Source organism: Leptonychotes weddellii, chromosome 1 (assembly GCF_054177405.1).
Source record: "Leptonychotes weddellii isolate Sample4059 chromosome 1, ASM5417740v2, whole genome shotgun sequence".
NCBI lineage: Eukaryota > Metazoa > Chordata > Mammalia > Carnivora > Phocidae > Leptonychotes > Leptonychotes weddellii.
In genome coordinates, this window is record NC_138369.1 from 156,203,716 (window position 1) to 156,221,061 (window position 17,346).

Genomic DNA, 17,346 nt, shown 5'->3' on the forward strand with positions numbered 1-17,346 from the left:
TATGTTATAAATTGGAATATAAATATATCTATTACTTGAGTAGTCATTTTGGGTTTAAATTAAGTATAATGGAGACTATAGACAGATAAATTTGTTTCCATCACCAAAAGACCTGCAACCTGTATGTCATTAAACACATGTCTACTCACAACTCGCTCTCAAACATATATAAACATTCAAATGCAAGTTGAATGCATGGAAACATACAGAAGAAAGACATAGCATATACATTTATTTTTTATTGGTGAATGGCATTTTATGGTTAAAAATATTGTATTAAGGAGGGCACGTGTTGTGATGAGCACTGGGTGTTATACACAACTAATAAATCATTGAACATACATAAAAAACTAATGATATGTTGGCTAACTGAACATAATAAAAAAAGCATATTGTTTTAAGCTTTCTGGTGTAATATACTTTAAAAATACTTATAGTTGCTGTTTTTCTAATAGAAAGACTCAAAAAAGAAAAAGAAAGAAAGAAAGAAAGAAAAAAGAAAGAAAGAAAGAGAAAAAGAAAGAAAGAAAGAGAAAGAGACATCTGGGACATGTTTGAGATTTTGTCTAACATTTCTGAGATGCTGATTGGAGTACCACTAACTTCAAAGGAAACCTCAGGCTTGGTCCAAATAACTGAAAGGAACAAGAGAAACTGATCTCTTCCCAAAATGGCTCTCACGTAATCACTTCTATCCTTGCAGAGTGCTGTCAAAATTTTGTAAGAACATAGAATAAGAAGAGAATAAATAAGGACTACCTTATTCACTTTGTGAATATGGACATACATAAAATTTTCTAAGGCTTGCCATAGCTAAGAAAAAACAACTTCCCCTTTTTGTTATAGTTCCCTTTTCAAATAGGTTTATTTGAGCTATTATTTTTGCATTTTAATTAAGTCTATTTTAGTTCATAATCCTCCCCACACAGTTGTGAACAACTTGAGCACATTTACTTCTAATTCATATTTGAATCATCTTGCAGAGAGCTTTGTAACTATTACAAACTATGTTTGTTAGGAATAAAATGATGCAAAAATAGGAGTTCTCCTTGATCGCTTTTTATTTTGCCATTTCATGTTGGGTCCCCTTTACTCTTAGTTGGTGATGGATAGTCCTGGGCAGGATTTGCCCCCATTTGTAAAATAGTCTGGGCAAGTAGACAAGTTTAGGTTGTGTTTCTAGGTGGAGCTTATGTAGTTGCCTTCTGCTTTCTCCCTAGAAAAGGAAAAAAATGATTCCTTACTTACAGTCCTTGGGAAATTTTTCTCTTGACTCTTAGCTGATTCTAAGACCTATGCTAATTTTGGTTGGCATAATAAGTGATTCTCTATATCACCCTTGGTTCACATTTAAGTATCTGAACTTCACCATAAATTTTAGTAATATATTGAAAAACTTTGCTTGGGATTTAAATAATTTTTGTTGCTCAGCAAGAGAGAAGATTGCATTGTCCTGAAAGTGCTTGTCATTAAGGAGGGCACGTGTTGTGATGAGCACTCGGTGTTATACACCTGGGTGTTTCACATTCAAGATAAATAATTAAATTAAATATAAAGCACATATCTCTGCATATCTGGAAACATTTATGCTCAGTATCTGATCTGAGTATTTAGTTGCTACTGCTAATGTGAATTTCTAAGCTAAAAATAACTCCCAATCTCCTGGACTTCTCACAGTGCTGACATTCAAAACTCAGGACTGCACTGAGTTACTCTGATGATTCCTCACCATGGAGACCTGTTATGGGTCTTATTCATTTCTACTGTAAATTTACATGTTTGTGGTTTTCTTGGACACGTCCCCAGATGGTTTAATTAAGTAACATTGCTCACCAGATAAGAAGTACTAATTCAATTTGATTCTCACAACTGAGAATTGTGTGTTCCATTAAGATTTTTTTTTTAAAGATTTTATTTATTTATTTGACAGAGAGAGAGACAGCGAGAGCGGGAACACAAGCAGGGGGAGCGGGAGAGGGAGAAGCAGGCTTCCCATGGAGCAAGGAGCCCGATGCAGGGCTCGATCCCGGGACTCTGGGATCATGACCTGAGCTGAAAGCAGATGCTTAACGACTGAGCCACCCAGGCGCCCCCCATTAAGACTTTTATTCTGAAGACCTCACTAAGCATGGTCTTGTTCTACTACATTTTTGTCTATTGCCTTTCAAGCATGACTTGTATATAAAATCATTTCCTATCTACTTGGTGTGTGACAGCAACCTTGGTACAGTGTTATGTTTCCCTGCTGAGTTCACCTTCTAATTTCTTTGAGTTTCAGGGAAATGTCACTGCATTTTCACATTTCATTTGGAGTTTGAACATGCAGCAGGAAAGATAAGATAGCAAACCTGCCTGTGATCTCAAGTGAGTGAGCCACCAATAGAGATTAGTGCCATCGAATCTTAGTGCCAAGTGTTGTTTCATGGCAATATATACATACATGTTACAATTTGTATAAATCTGACTTCAAAGATCTGAAAGATTTTTTTGATAGATTTGAATATGATGGATGTTCTGGCAGAAATATCAATTTTATTTTTTTTAAGATTTTATTTATTTATTTATTTATTTGACAGAGAGAGAGAAAACCATCAGGGGGAGGGGCAGAGGCAGAGGGAGAAGCAGGCTCCCCACTGAGCAGGGAGCAGGACTCAAGACTGGATCCCAGGATCCTGTGATCATGACATGAGCCAAAGGCAGATGCTTACCAACTGAGCCACCCAAGCACCCCAGAAATATTAGTTTTTGTCTTTAAATTTAATTCTTGTGTTATTCTGCACCAGGATGTCAAAGTTTGGGCCACATTTTTGTTTGTTTGTTTGTTTGTTTGTCATTCTAATCCTATTTTCATCTTGGTCCTATTTTCATCACTTCTTCCTGACATTTCTAGGTTCCCCATTTTCCTTCAGGCAAGACTACATGAGGTAGTTTAATCAATTAATAGCAAATTCATTGTCACATACATTATTACTGAATTTTTACTCAATTAAACATTTTTAAAAGCCTAGGAAGTTAAAAAAAAATGCCTTCCACATACCCCAATGGTAATATTTATTGGTATTTTTAAACTATTTTATTTATATTAGAGAGAGAGAGAGTGAGAGAAAACACAAGTGTGGGGGAGGGAGCAGGATCCCTGCTGAGCAGGGAGACTGACTCAGGCTCAATCCCAGGACCCTGGGATCATGACCTGGCCAAAGGCAGATGCTTAACCCACTGAGCCACCCAGGTGCCCCTGGTTTTTCTTTTTTTAAACAGATTATAAGGTTCTTGGGAGGAGAGCACACCATTCTATTCATTTCTGGAACTCCAATACTCACTGCTTGGTAACAAAATAAAACTTAAAATATTTACTAATTGAATCAGTAGTTTCTAACCTATGGCAATTTTGGCCCCGAGGGGATATTTGATAGCATTTTTTTTTTTTTTTTGTCATCACAACTGAGGGAGGTTGCTATTGGCATCTAGTGGGTAGAAGCCAGAGATGCTGCTTAATATTCTAAAATTAACAGGACAATCTACCTAAAACAACAAATTATTGGGCCCAAAATGACATTAGTGCCTAGACTGAGAAACTATAATTTAAATTTTGTGTTCATATTCTCAGGAAATTAAAGGAATTCAAGTTTTATTCATCTATAGTTATCAATTTTCATAAATTACCATCATCAGTTCAATGAGAATATCCAAAACACTGTAGGGTTAGGGTTTGATTTGTTATACCCTTGTGATATGAAAAAAAATTAAATCATCTTTGAGCTTGAATTTTTAAGTAATTTTCAATTTATGGAGTGATTGGATTCTTGTTTGAACAGTTTAGAACTAATAGAAAATGCTATCCTGAACTTGTCTGTAGTCCAGGGAGTAGTAATTGTCTATGTCTGGCTAGTTCAGAATGCAGATGAAGTTAATAAGGCTTAGTAGTGAGTTGGCCTTAATTTGTTCTACAGGCACAGAAGTGTCTGTTCCTAATCTTGACCTGGTTTGAGTGTCATTGATCACAAGAGGCAGAGATCAAAAGAAGGTGAATGGATTCTTTTTAAACTGTCATCACTATTGTATCAACAGTCTCAACAGCAGCTCCTTTTGCCAGCAGGTCAGCATCAATGTCTTTATTCTGGAAGGACAGCTCATAAATTAAGCAGTTGACCTTTATGTCAGTCAATCAACATTGGGCCATCCAGGGCTGCCAAAACCATTAACTTTGAGCAATGGCCACTTCACCAAAGTACAAATGCAGTATTTATAAACCTTACATTGTTGTCTTTGCCAAAATCTCAATGACATTGTCTATTTCTCATTTTCTTCCCATCCATTAAAAGGTAGGAAATGATAATCAATAGCCTAGAACGTTATCTGTAAAAAAATTCAATGACTCAGAAGTTAAAAAGCGTACAAAATAAAAATTCCAAGCAACATGCTTATTTTACAGCTTTCTTCATCAGAGAACTAAAAAGGACTAAAATTCTTCAAAGAATTTAGTGATATCTTATCCTATTCAGTTATTACATACAAGAAGAAACAAGGCCTCGAGAAACCAAGCAAACTTCTACCAGGTCATACAAATAGTGGACTATCTTGAGTGACTCTAGTGTCTCATGATCCAGTTAAGTGGTCTCTGGATTCCCTAATAAGGCCTAAGTAACTGAGAACCAAAATTTTATTTGCAAGTAAAATAAGAAATAAATGTTGCCACACTTAAGATTTTCTTTCCAAGTTTGACAAGTAGGAAGTAATCAAAACCTCAAATGATATGAGTATTGCCATAAATAAAAATCCTATGTATATGTTTGAAAAGACTGGCTAATTTAATACAATTACTGCATGCCTATAGAACACTTAGAACACTTTAGAGACACAAAGACAAAACAGGCCCAGAGGAAGCCCTAAGGGAGTTTACAGACCACCAATAATATTAGGAAAAATGTTTGTGTAAGTCAGGGTCCCAATAAGAAACAACGGTACACTCAAGGTAGAATAACTTGAGAAGAGATTATTTGCAGATGGACTTAGTACTAGCATGGGGGCAATATAGAAAGAAACACAAGTATAGGGCAAGAACCAGCAGGGTAGGAGCAGGCATCAACCCTGCTTAGAATGTGTGTGCGATGGGTCAGTCACTGCAACAAAGAAAAGGAAAGAATCATTAGTTTGTTGCCTTACAAAGATCAATGATTTGTCTTTAAAGGAGGGAACTAACAGAATTAATAGGCAGAATTTATTGTGTGCTTTCTTTTAAACTTCTACCTAAGTTCTCCTTTGGCTAACTACAACCAGAAACCAAGTGACTTTAGATGGACAGAGGGAGAATATTTGACATGAATTTCTTATTTTTAATACATCTTTGAGGATTTTCTGAGGTTTTCTTGCCTTAAAATTGAGTAACAATGCCATATACCAGTTTGGTGGACATTATGATAACACCAGCCAGATTCTCTTGTAAGAATGAATAATACCTCCTATCTATAGACCACAGCTTTCAGCCTCTTTTGGGGATTGCCATAACTGAAGACAAACAAGTTGCCCAAAGGTGTGTCCCTTATGCAAGGTGCACCATAGTGATCAATGATTGATAAAAACCTGGCCCACTTTCCTTAAATTTAGGACAATTCTGAAAAGCCATCCCAGCTTAGTTTTCCATGTATGGTCAACTGAAGTCTCTATCGAGACTGTATCATATCTCAAACTTTTCCCCTCACCAATTCTGCTTTCTTTGCTTCTCTTCCCTTGGAGTTAATCTCAAGAGCATTCCCTGCATGGAAATTTCCATCTCAGAGTCTGCTTTCTGGGCAGCCTCCCTCCCCCAGAGGTAAGTGGGGCTGGTAAGTCATCTGAGAATACAGACTGGAGATGAGCTTTTGAAACTGGATGGCCTGCTTCTTGTCTGGCAATGACTCCAAATGGTTTGGTGGCCACCTCCATTGAGACTTCATCACATCTCTTCTCCCTCTGCTGAGTCTGCTTCATTTATTTCCAAAGGAGTTGAATTCAAGAGTTCTCCCTAATAAAACTCTTGCACTTTAATCTCCAACTCAAAATCTTTTTCCCTGCAACAGTTCATCAGATGTCTTTAGTAGATTGTAGTAGGTGGAGTAGAGACAGCCCCTGGCACAAAGTACCATTGTAATTGTGGTGAACTGGGGTGGTGAACTGGGAGAAAGGATTACATTAGCTGGTTCCATATATTAGGTATTTAAGAAATAGAGAGTAAAAGGTAGCTACAAAGTACCTGTAATTGGGTGGGGTGCTAAGTGTTATTGCCTTAGGAAAAGAGATGGAATGGTTCAAAGTGTAATTAATTGACATTTGAAAGCCAAGTGTGAAAGCTAGGGGATCTTTTTAACATGAAAAAGTCTTTCACCTCTTGTAGCTATTATCAGAGAAAGCTGGAGGCTAGCTCCAGAACTTATTCATAGGAGAAACAGAACTCCAAAGATAGTTTAACTCTCAACCTAATCAGTTCTGCTATGCTAAATCCAAGGCTCTGATTAGGAAAGGAATCCATCTTGACACATGGGATGGGGACATCTGGATTAATTTGACCTGTAAATGTTGAGTCCCCAAATTCCCCTGAACTCTCAAAGCTGAAGAAATGGCTCACTCCCTATCTAGGGATATCAGTCTCCTCCTTGCTCGAAAATAGTGGAGAGTCTTCCCTCATACAAGTTAACATGTCCCCCTTCCTGAAGATCTGTCCCCAATTCCCCTCATGGCCACTGGGTTAAGTTAGGAAATAACTCAGCTGGAGACAGGCAGGGCTTGATAAGGAAGAAAATGGACAGAGCTTCAAAGGAACTGTCGGGCCTACTCAGCATGAGTATGCATGGGATGGTAATCTAAGAGTGCATGATCAAGGCGTAGGGTCAGAGGAAGAAAGGAGGCAAGAAGGAGAGTCACCATTTTGGCAGAATTAATTGAATCTGATCATCAGGGCTCTACAGTGGGTCTGTCCTTATGCAGTGAGGGCAGGAAGGAATATATTTAATATCCAGGTGTTATACTTGGGTTTCCTTGAAACTGTCTTGATCGATTTTCATAGTGAATGGACAAGGGCTACAATGCCCGCTAGATAAAAGTATGAGGAATACGGGCTTAAACTTCTCAGGAATTGGTTTATGCATGATGCCCCTGACACTAGCAAAAATGCTACTTAATGTTGAAGGGAATATAGAATGGTTAGTAGGGGAGGAAAGCAAAAGGGACATTTGTGGTTCCCATACCATAGGTAGCAGCAGTGCTTGTAGTCTTCCTCCCAGGCCTCTTCATCTTGAGCTAGAACCCTGAGTTAACTGCTCCTTGAATTTGTAGAAGAAACAGTTCTTAGTGATGTAAGGACCAGACATCTCCCAGGTTCCCCTTCAGGATGAAGCTGCTGGAACTGCCAAAACATAACTAGTTCTCCCCCATCTGCCCTGTTTCGTGGTTGCCTCAGCTGAAGTCAGTCGTGTTGCCCAAAGTCCTGCCTTCCTTCAGGGGCAGGCCACATCTGATGACCACTCAGGGCTGTGAAGATACAGCTCTCTCCCTACAAGTCAGCACATGTATGAAAGGTTATCCCAGCTCCAGGTAGTTTGGTGGCCACTTCCATTGAGATTTCTTCACCCCTGCTCCTTTATTATTGAAACATATACTGGGCAACATTTACAAAGCTGGTCTACAAATGATTGCTATTCTGCATTGTTTTCAAGTACTGTATTATTATCATTCTTTGTTTTCTTATAATGAATACTTAATATCCTAATTCCATTTTATTTTGTAGTTTTTTTTCTGGTTTACTCAATGTAATATATTTGAATTCATAGTTTTCATGTTGTGTATGTGGAAATTTTATTCATATTGCTTAACTATGACTAAATTAGAGATATGAATATGCTCAATAATCTGGTTTGTCTGTCTGTCAGCCTTCCTCATTGCTCAATCTATTTCCAAAATGAAAAAGAATCAGTTTTCAATTGCTTTCTTAAAAACATCATAAGTGAATTTCAAAAGGATGCAAGTTTCTTTTATATTTTCTAGTTTTATTTTTAAAAAGACATTGAAATCTGGCTTACCAAGGTTATTTTTCACATAATTTTCTTTTTCTATTAATTTTCTGTTTGAAATTTTATTGATTCCTTGCCTATTTTTTTTATTATTTTCTTTAGCTTACTTTGGACTAAATTTGCTTTCCTTTTTCTGGTTTCCCAAAGTGGAAGCTTAGATTATTGATTTTACATCTTTCTTCTCTTCTAGTATGTGCATTCAATGCTATACATTTCCCTCTAATCATTGATCCTACAGATTTTAAGTTATATTTTCCTTTTAAATTAGTTAAAAATATTTTAAAATTTCTCTTGAAACTTTTTTGATCCCATGTTATGTAGAAGTAGGTTTTTAATCTACACGTATTTTGTATTTTTTCCAACTATCATTCTATTATTGATTTCTAGTTTTATTATGGTCTGAGAACACAGTCTGTATGAGTTCTGTTCTTTTATATATGTTCAGATGTGTTGTATGGCTCAGAATGCGGTCTGTCTTGATGAATGTTCTATATGACCTTGAGAAGAATGTATATTCCGCTGTTATTGGATGAAGTATTCTATAAATGTCAAGTAGGTCCAGTTGATTCATGGTGCTGTTGAGTTCAACTATGTCCTTACTGATTTTTTGCCTGCTGGATCTGTCCATGACAGTACATGAGGAACATGTGACACAGAAAGGATAAGTAAGGCTCATCATCCCATGGCTACAAGTTTAGATTTTAAAATGGGGAAGGGAGAAGTGATTTATTAACCTAATGATACTTGTTTATATGCTCGAAAATGAATAAAATGTTGATTTACAAGTGTAGTGGGTTGAATGGTGTCCTCCCCAAAATATGTCCACTTGGAACCTCAGAATTTGACTGAATTTGACCTTTGCATATATAATTAAAGTTAGGATCTCAAGATGAGATCATCTTGAATTAAGACGCATCCGTAAGCCCAATGAATGTTGTTTTTATAAGAGAAAGTAAAGAGAGGTTTGAGATACAGAGACACAGAGGGAAAGGGCAAGTGAAGACATCTGGAGGCGGAGACTGGAGTGATGCATCCATAAGCCAGGAAACACCAAGGATTGCCCACAGTCACCAGAAGCTAGAAGAGAGGCATGGAACTGATTCTCTCTGGTTTTGGACTTCTGGCCTCCAGAAATGTGACAGAATACATTTAGTTGTTATAAGCCACCTAGTTCGTGGTAATTTGTTAGGATGGCCCTAGGAAACAAAAACAAACATGTTTCACAAGTTGGATAGCTCAGTGAAGCTAAATTCACTCAGCATTTCTTATCAGAACGGTGACCTGAGAAAGCCACAGAGAAAAAACAAAGCAGACTAAAGTGGGTGTATATGTGTTAAATGAAACATAATCAAGAACATTACTTACTGATTTTTTAAAAGTCCTTATTATATTATACTGTATATTATTTTATGCTTTAGAAAGCAACTAGATTTCAATTACAATAAATAAGTCAGTCACTCATATTTGGAATTTGTAGCATTCTTAATATTTATAATCTACAGTTATCCCATTTATGTTGGTTTATTACTAGTGTTTTCCACTAGGATATAAGCTCCATTACATATTGGTGGCATTGTCAGTCTTATTTATTGCTATACCTCAAATGCCCAGGATGGTTTCTGGCACATAATAACCATTCAATAAATATCTGTTGGATGAAAGAAGAGCTGATTCATAAAGAATCAGCTGTGTGTGATACAGCTATCTGTGAAAACAAGAGTTCTTTCATACTATCCCAGCAATAAAGACTGGAGAGCAATCTTTGTATTAAAATACATCATAGGTTACAAGGTAGCCCTATCTCACGGTTATCATGGTCATTTTACCATCACTAGGCCACTGGAATTCATGGGTCTTTTGCAATTAAAATAACTTGGCAACTTTCTATCTTGTACTACTCTTTGGGGTAATGCCATCACTTCTCATAAAACTTTTCTCTACCTTATGGATTTAGTGAAAGAAATATAAGCTAAGAGCAGCTGAGTATTTTGGTACAGAACCTTACACCACTGTGTGAGGAGAATGTAACACTGATTGTTAATATTCATGAAAAATGAATCATTTGTTTGCCTTCATTTCATGCACAGAATTCATCATGACATCAGTGGGAGCTTTTTACTACAATAAATCTATGCCAAATAATAAATTACATTCCCTCGTATTAAACTAAAACGTGCACATTGAAGAGGTTTAATTTTAAATTTTCATGACAAATGGAAATCTGGACACTAAAAACCTGAAAGTTCCACTAAAAGGAGAAAACTCTGCTCTGACTTTCCTAGGATTTCTTTTCTCTTTTCTCTCTTTGTCATCTAGCAAGTTGTTCATAAACCTTTAACATCAGGTGTTGCTGTCAGAGTGATGTCTTACGCTTTCTAAAAAGAGTCTTATCTTGGCAATGGGTGTTTATATTTTTGGTAACTGAATATATACATAGTATTTTCCACATTCAAAAGAACTGTAAGAAAAATAACCACATAAAACAAATGAAATTAAACGTTCTTCCCACAACATGTGAATGTTACTCAGAATTTCGGAACTATTATATTTTCTTGTGAATGCTATCATGTCATCTAAACTGAAGTAAGACAGCAATTTCTTAGATTCTGGAATACTAATTCATGCCCCTACCTACAGAAATCTTGTAAGCTCAATAGTTCTTAAAGGGGTCAGATAAAACCTTCAGATATTCCTTTATCACCATCAAAAAACATCAGCTAAAGTTTCAAAATGCCATGTATCTATTCTTCTCTTATCAGTGTGAGGATCTCCAAATAAACTCCCCAGCACACAAAGCATCATGAAAATAGCATGCTCTCATTTCACTCCTAATAAGAATGGAAAACGTCAGGTGTTTCGCACATCCTACGTTGAGCCACTGCTGTAGGCATCATGGTGATTGATTTCATCCTGCAGTCTTCAATTTACAGGAAATCCATATAAATCAACCAGAATATGGAAATTCATACCTCCCAGGAGTAACAGATTAACTGATTCTAAATTGGAGGAAAAAAGAAAGGTCAATAAGAAAGCATCAATGAGGAACACAGGAAAAATATGCCAGATATTGAGTTATTTTGGAGAGCTACACTGTGGGTTGTTGTTTTTTTTTTTTTTTCTGACTCAAAACGGTACATCTGGGAGCTTGCAGCCACAAATACGAATACTGAGGAGCCCCTGAAGTTACTGCTGTGGGGGTCTTTAACCTTTTTTGATTCAGATGTGAAAAAAAGCAAGGAAACTCTCCTTCCAGAAATCTCTGTATTCAGATGGTTTCTCATATAACTTTAGAGAGAATTCTGCTCCTGAAATTATTGTCATTGCAAGGTTAGAATGGCTTCCCATCAGAGATTGAATTTAAAGAGGGGCTCCAAAAACATCAGATGGAGGCCAGCCAGAAATGACTAGAACAGAGTTCTTATTTGCACTACCATGAGGTCAAAGTTTATTCACTCGTTTCAGAATATTCCCTAAAGATATAGTGTCTCCAAATGATCCTTTTTACCCTAAACTCAACCTGAGAATGTGGGAACAATGCCTCATGAAAACTACGAATCCAACAAGAATTAGAAGCATATAATACTCTTGAAATAATCCCCTCTGATCTCCAGGGTTGGAGCTAGTACAACTAGAGATGAAAAGTAGAGAAGAATATATGCGTGAAAACCAATGTATAATTTTGCAATATGCCAAAAAGCAGTTACTGTGTTTGTAAACCAGCATGGACCCTGGCCGAGTAGCCTTGATTTATGTATAGGAAGTCATCTGAAAGAACAGGAGAAACTTGAAGGAAGCCGTTTTCTTAACTAGATACCACTGAAACCACCGATCATACTTCATGAGAAGAAAACTAGTTCTAAGCTGTCATTGACCAGTGGGTATATGTCAGAATTGATCATAGATCATACAGGGTGATGATATTGGATTAACGGATTAAGAAAGGAATCTGGCAGAGACATTTCTAGGGCAGAAAAATAGCCACATCAGCTCTGGCTTGTTTTGGGGGTTGGGGTTAAAGGTAGCCTCTCTAATGTGGTATAGACAACAGAGATGAAGGAGGTAGTACTCTCGGCTAGTCCAAAAAAGACCTGATAAAATCTTTGATAAAGAAAAAATAATTAATATGGCCTAATATTTCCTTACAATTTATGTATACTTCACCTTTCTCCACAAAACCAAATCTCCTTGCTTCTTTTCTTCAATTAAAGGATGTTCTAGATGTTCATTTTGCTTGCATAACTTTTTTTTTTTTTTTCCTAATGAGCTGGGCTTCCCTCTAAGTGAAAGTGCTGGACAATTTGCACTAACGAGATAGAGTTAATACACGTCGGGCCTTGTTTATATATAAGGAACTATTCTAGGTACTTTAAAAATACAATAATGCCTTTGCTTCTTACAAAACCTTGCAAGGTTAAGTTATTATTACTTTTTTTTAAAGATTTTATTTATTTATTTGACAGAGAGAGACGCAGTGAGAGAGGGAACACAAACAGGGGGAGTGCAAGAGGGAGAAGCAGGCTTCCTGCTGAGCAAGGATCCCAATGTGGGGCTCAATCCCAGGATTCTGGGATCATGACCTGAGCCGAAGGCAGATGCTTAACTACTGAGCCACCCAGGTACCCCTATTACTTTCTTTTTTAAGATGAATGAACTAAAGGATGCAGTGTTTAAATACTTGCCAAAAAGCACAGAGCTATGAGGTGTTGAAGGTAGGATTGGAGCTCAGGTCAGTTTGAAGTCAAAATCATAGGAAGTCCATTTTATGAAGCCACTTCTCCTAGCAGGTTATGCATAAACATAATCTTTAAATATTAGGGATTTTTGTCATAGAGCTAAAATATAAAGCTTTTGGACATCAAGACAAAGTAAAGTTGAAAAGAAAGAGTTTCACAATGAATTTCCAAATCCAAAAACTTGTTCAGGTAGTAAAATTGGCCACTGGCTTCAAACTAAGTTGAAGTGATGACTAGGTTGAAGGGATTGCTTTTAAAAATTTATTTCTTGAATTGGTATTAAAGATAGGGGACCCTCCTGGAAGAATGCTTATTTGTGCACCTGGGTTATAAGCAAACAAAGAACTCTTATCTCTATAGCTTTCAGAACAAATTATTTTATCTGAAGGTAAAAAGAATGGCCAAGTGTATCAATAAAAAATATTAAGAAAGAGAAAATGAATATCTGTGTCTATTCATTCTGAGCATGAAAAGACTGAAAATAATTTGAAGCCTTGAAGCTCAACATTCACTGTTTGGAAAAGATGTATATTTTTTTCCCAGAGCAGTAGCCCAAGATTATTGAACATGACATCAACACTGGTAGTATGCTTTGCTGAAAGAAATGAACCATCACGGCCCATCAAGGAGGCAATGGTGGATTTAATGGGGCTATTTGAACAGAGAATGCTCAGTCTTACCGCTGTTCATATCACTTTGCTCAGGGGCTTTTACCTTTATATTCAGTCTGTTAAGTAAAGGGGAAGAATTCAAAGGGGAAAAAAGGCCACCTGAAGGGACCTAGAGAACCTTAATAAATTGTTCAATAGCCTGTTTAAAACATACGCACAAAACTCCTTAGTAGAGATAGGTTTTCAACTTTGTGTGACACCTGTCTAACATGGTTTAAAGAATGTTAGGAGAAAAGAAAATCCACTGATGGTAAAGACAGAAAGGATATCCTGGGTTCACATTTGTATTACTGACTCATTTCCGTCCAGGGCAAATAGAAGCCAAGGTGCTGAGAACAATGTTGATCATGACAAGATTAGTGACCAGCGCTTTTCTTCTCTTCTGACAGCTTGTGGATGCAGGATGGATTTACGAGTCCCTGGTGGACAGAAAGGCATAAACACTTGGCATCAAGTGCCATGAAGTGCTGACATCACCAGAGCAAATCATCTGAGTGAGCCAGAAAATTAGAATCCAAAACTTGATTTCCAAGCACATGAGGAAATATGAGAGACCTCAAAAGTGCTACTCAAATATGGTCCCCCTTACCCATTGTCTTTTGTATTCTGACTGAGTGTATTCAAAGGGAGATGATATTATAAGCACATCTCTTGCATTTGGGAAAATGAGGGTTTGTGTATTGGCCTTGAAGTGGAGATTAAGTGGCAACCAATACTTCATTATAATAATAATAAATTCCAATCACATGAAGGCAGAAAGCAGTTCTAACTTCCAGATAACAGACATGTTTATATGGTGGAATCCTGCCATGTCGGGCTTGGCGGCATGAGCAAGCTGATGGGCAAGCGTGCTGGAGCTGTCGGCCCCACTCTTGATGTGTCAGTTATGTCTATATTTTGAGAAAGGGCAAAAGACCAATGTTTCCCAAATCTATTTTCTGGCTCATATTTTCATTTTGTCATCAGCCATTTCGTGTATCAAGATCTAAAAGAGCTATTGCTCTGTGTTGAGCGAAGGAAATGAATTCTGAAATATAATCTGTTTCTTTCAACATTCATTCTGTTCTTACCTGATGATCATTACAATCTCTAAGAGTATTTTTTTTAAAGAACAGGTGATTCAATTTATAAAATTAATTCATGGGCCATTCTCACCATTATTACTGTACACTTTAGCATTTCAGGTTCAGCAAGTTATTTTACTGTTTTCAGGTCAATAATCCATAGAAGCAATGTATTTCTATAGCACCTATATTTTATGTTTGATTTTTTATAGCCAATATCAAGTACCTGCAAAATTAGTAAAATCTGTATTGGTAGGTAAATATAATATTTTCCTCCAATGAGGCTTTGTTTTTAATAAAATAAAATCAACTAAAATATGTAAATAGTTATATACATATTCAGTATTTAGTTTCTGAGTAATATTAATAATAATCTTCTAACCAATACTAAGTATGCACCAAACATGGGATCAAGCAAATTATATGTAGAGCATGGAGATGTTTCCCCCACACTCTTTTCTCCCTGAGCTGGTCTTTCAACCCAGGGACTTCCACAGTAGCTTCCTGTTATGGAAGGAGTGGAACTGAGAGGGTCTGGTCACTGTCTATGACCATCGTATCCTTGGGATGCACAGATTTATTCTATCACCCTGGAAGGCCAACCCCTCCTGCTGGCACCTGCTAGCATTTCTGTTCTCATCCAATAGCCAGTCTAAAGGAAATATTTTTAATTTTTTTTATTTTATTATGTTAATCACCATACATTACATCATTAGTTTTTTTTTTTTTTAAAGATTTTATTTATTTATTTGAGAGAGAGAGAATGAGAGAGAGCACATGAGAGGGGGGAGGGTCAGAGGGAGAGGCAGACTCCCTGCCGAGCAGGGAGCCCGATGTGGGACTCGATCCCGGGACTCCAGGATCATGACTTGAGCCGAAGGCAGTCGCCCAACCAACTGAGCCACCCATGTGCCCTACATCATTAGTTTTTGATGTAGTGTTCCATGATTCATTCTTTGCTTATAACACCCAGTGCTCCATGCAGAACGTGCCCTCTTTAATACCCATCACCAAGCTAACCCATCCCCCCACCCCCTTCCCTCTAGAACCCTCAGTTTGTTTCTCAGTGTCCATAGTCTCTCATGGTTCATCTCCCCTTCTGATTCCCCCCTTCATTTATCCCTTCCTACTATCTTCTTTTGTTTTTTTAAACATATAATGTATTATTGTTTCAGAGGTACAGGTCTGTATTCAACAGTCTTACACAATTCACAGCACTCACCATAGCACATATTCTCCCCAATGTCTATCATCCAGCCACCCCAGCCCTCCAAACCCCCACCACTCCAGCAACCCTCAGTTTGTTTCCTGAGATTAAGAATTCCTCATATCAGTGAGGTCATGATACATGTCTTTCTCTGATTGACTTACTTCGCTCAGCATAATAACCTCCAGTTCCATCCATGTCATTGCAAATGGCAAGATTTCATTCCTTTTGATGGCTGCATAATATTCCATTGTAAATATATACCACCTCTTCTTTATCCATTCATCTGTCGATGGACGTCTTGGTTCTTTCCCTAGTTTGGCTATTGTGGACATGCTGCTATAAACATCGGGGTGCATGTACCCCTTCAGATCCCTAAATTTGTATCTTTGGGGTAGATACCTTGTAGTGCAATTGCTGGTCATATGGCATCTCTATTTTCAACTTTTTGAGGCACCTCCATACTGTTTTCCAGAGTGGCTGCACCAGCTTGCATTCCCACCAACAGTGTAGGAGGGTTCCCCTTTCTCCACATCCCTGCCAACATCTGTCATTTCTTGACTTGTTAATTTTACCCATTTTGGCTGGTGAGAGGTGGTATCTCATTGAGGTTTTGATTTGGATTTCCCTGATGCCGAGTGATGTTGAGCACTTTTTCATGTGTCTGTTGGCCATTTGGATGTCTTCTTTGCAGAAATGTCTGTTCATGTTTTCTGCCCATTTCTTGATTGGATCATTTGTTCTTTGGGTGTTGAGTTTGGTAAGTTCTTTACAGATTTTGGGTACTAGTCCTTTATCTGATATGTCATTTGCAAATATCTTCTCCCATTCTGTTGGTTGTCTTTTGGTTTTGTTGACTGTTTCTTTTGATGTGCAACAGCTTTTTATCTTTTTTTTTTTTAAGATTTTATTTATTTATTCATGAGAGACAGACAGAGAGAGAGGCAGAGGGAGAAGCAGGCTCCCAAGGAGCAGAGAGCCCGACGCGGGACTCGATCCCAGGACCCTGGGATCATGACCAGAGCCAAAGGCAGACGCTTAACCATCTGAGCCACCCAGGCGCCCCCAACAGCTTTTTATCTTGACGAAGTCCCAATAGTTCATTTTTGTCCTTGCTTCCCTTGCCTTTGGCGATGTTTTTAGGAAGAAGTTGCTGCGGCTGAGGTTGAAGACGTTGCTGCCTGTGTTCTCCTTTGGGATTTTGATGAACTCCTGTCTCACATTTAGGTCTTTCAACCATTTGGAGTCTATTTTTGTGTGTGGTGTAAGGAAATGGTCCAGTTTCATTCTTCTGCATGTGGCTATCCAATTTTCCCAACACCATTTGTTGAAGAGACTTTTTTCCATTGGACATTCTTTCCTGCTTTGTCGAAGATTAGTTGACCATAGGGTTGAGGGTCCATTTCTGGGCTCTCGATTCTGTTCCATTGATCTATGTGTGTGTTTTTGTGCCAGTACCATACTGTCTTGATGATGACAGCTTTGTAATAGAGCTGGAAGTCCAGAATTGTGATGCCGCCAGCTTTGCTTTTCTTTTTCAACATTCCCCTGGCTACTCGGGATCTTTTCTGGTTCCATACAAATTTTAGGATTATTTGTTCCATTTCTTTGAAAAAAAGTTGATGGTAT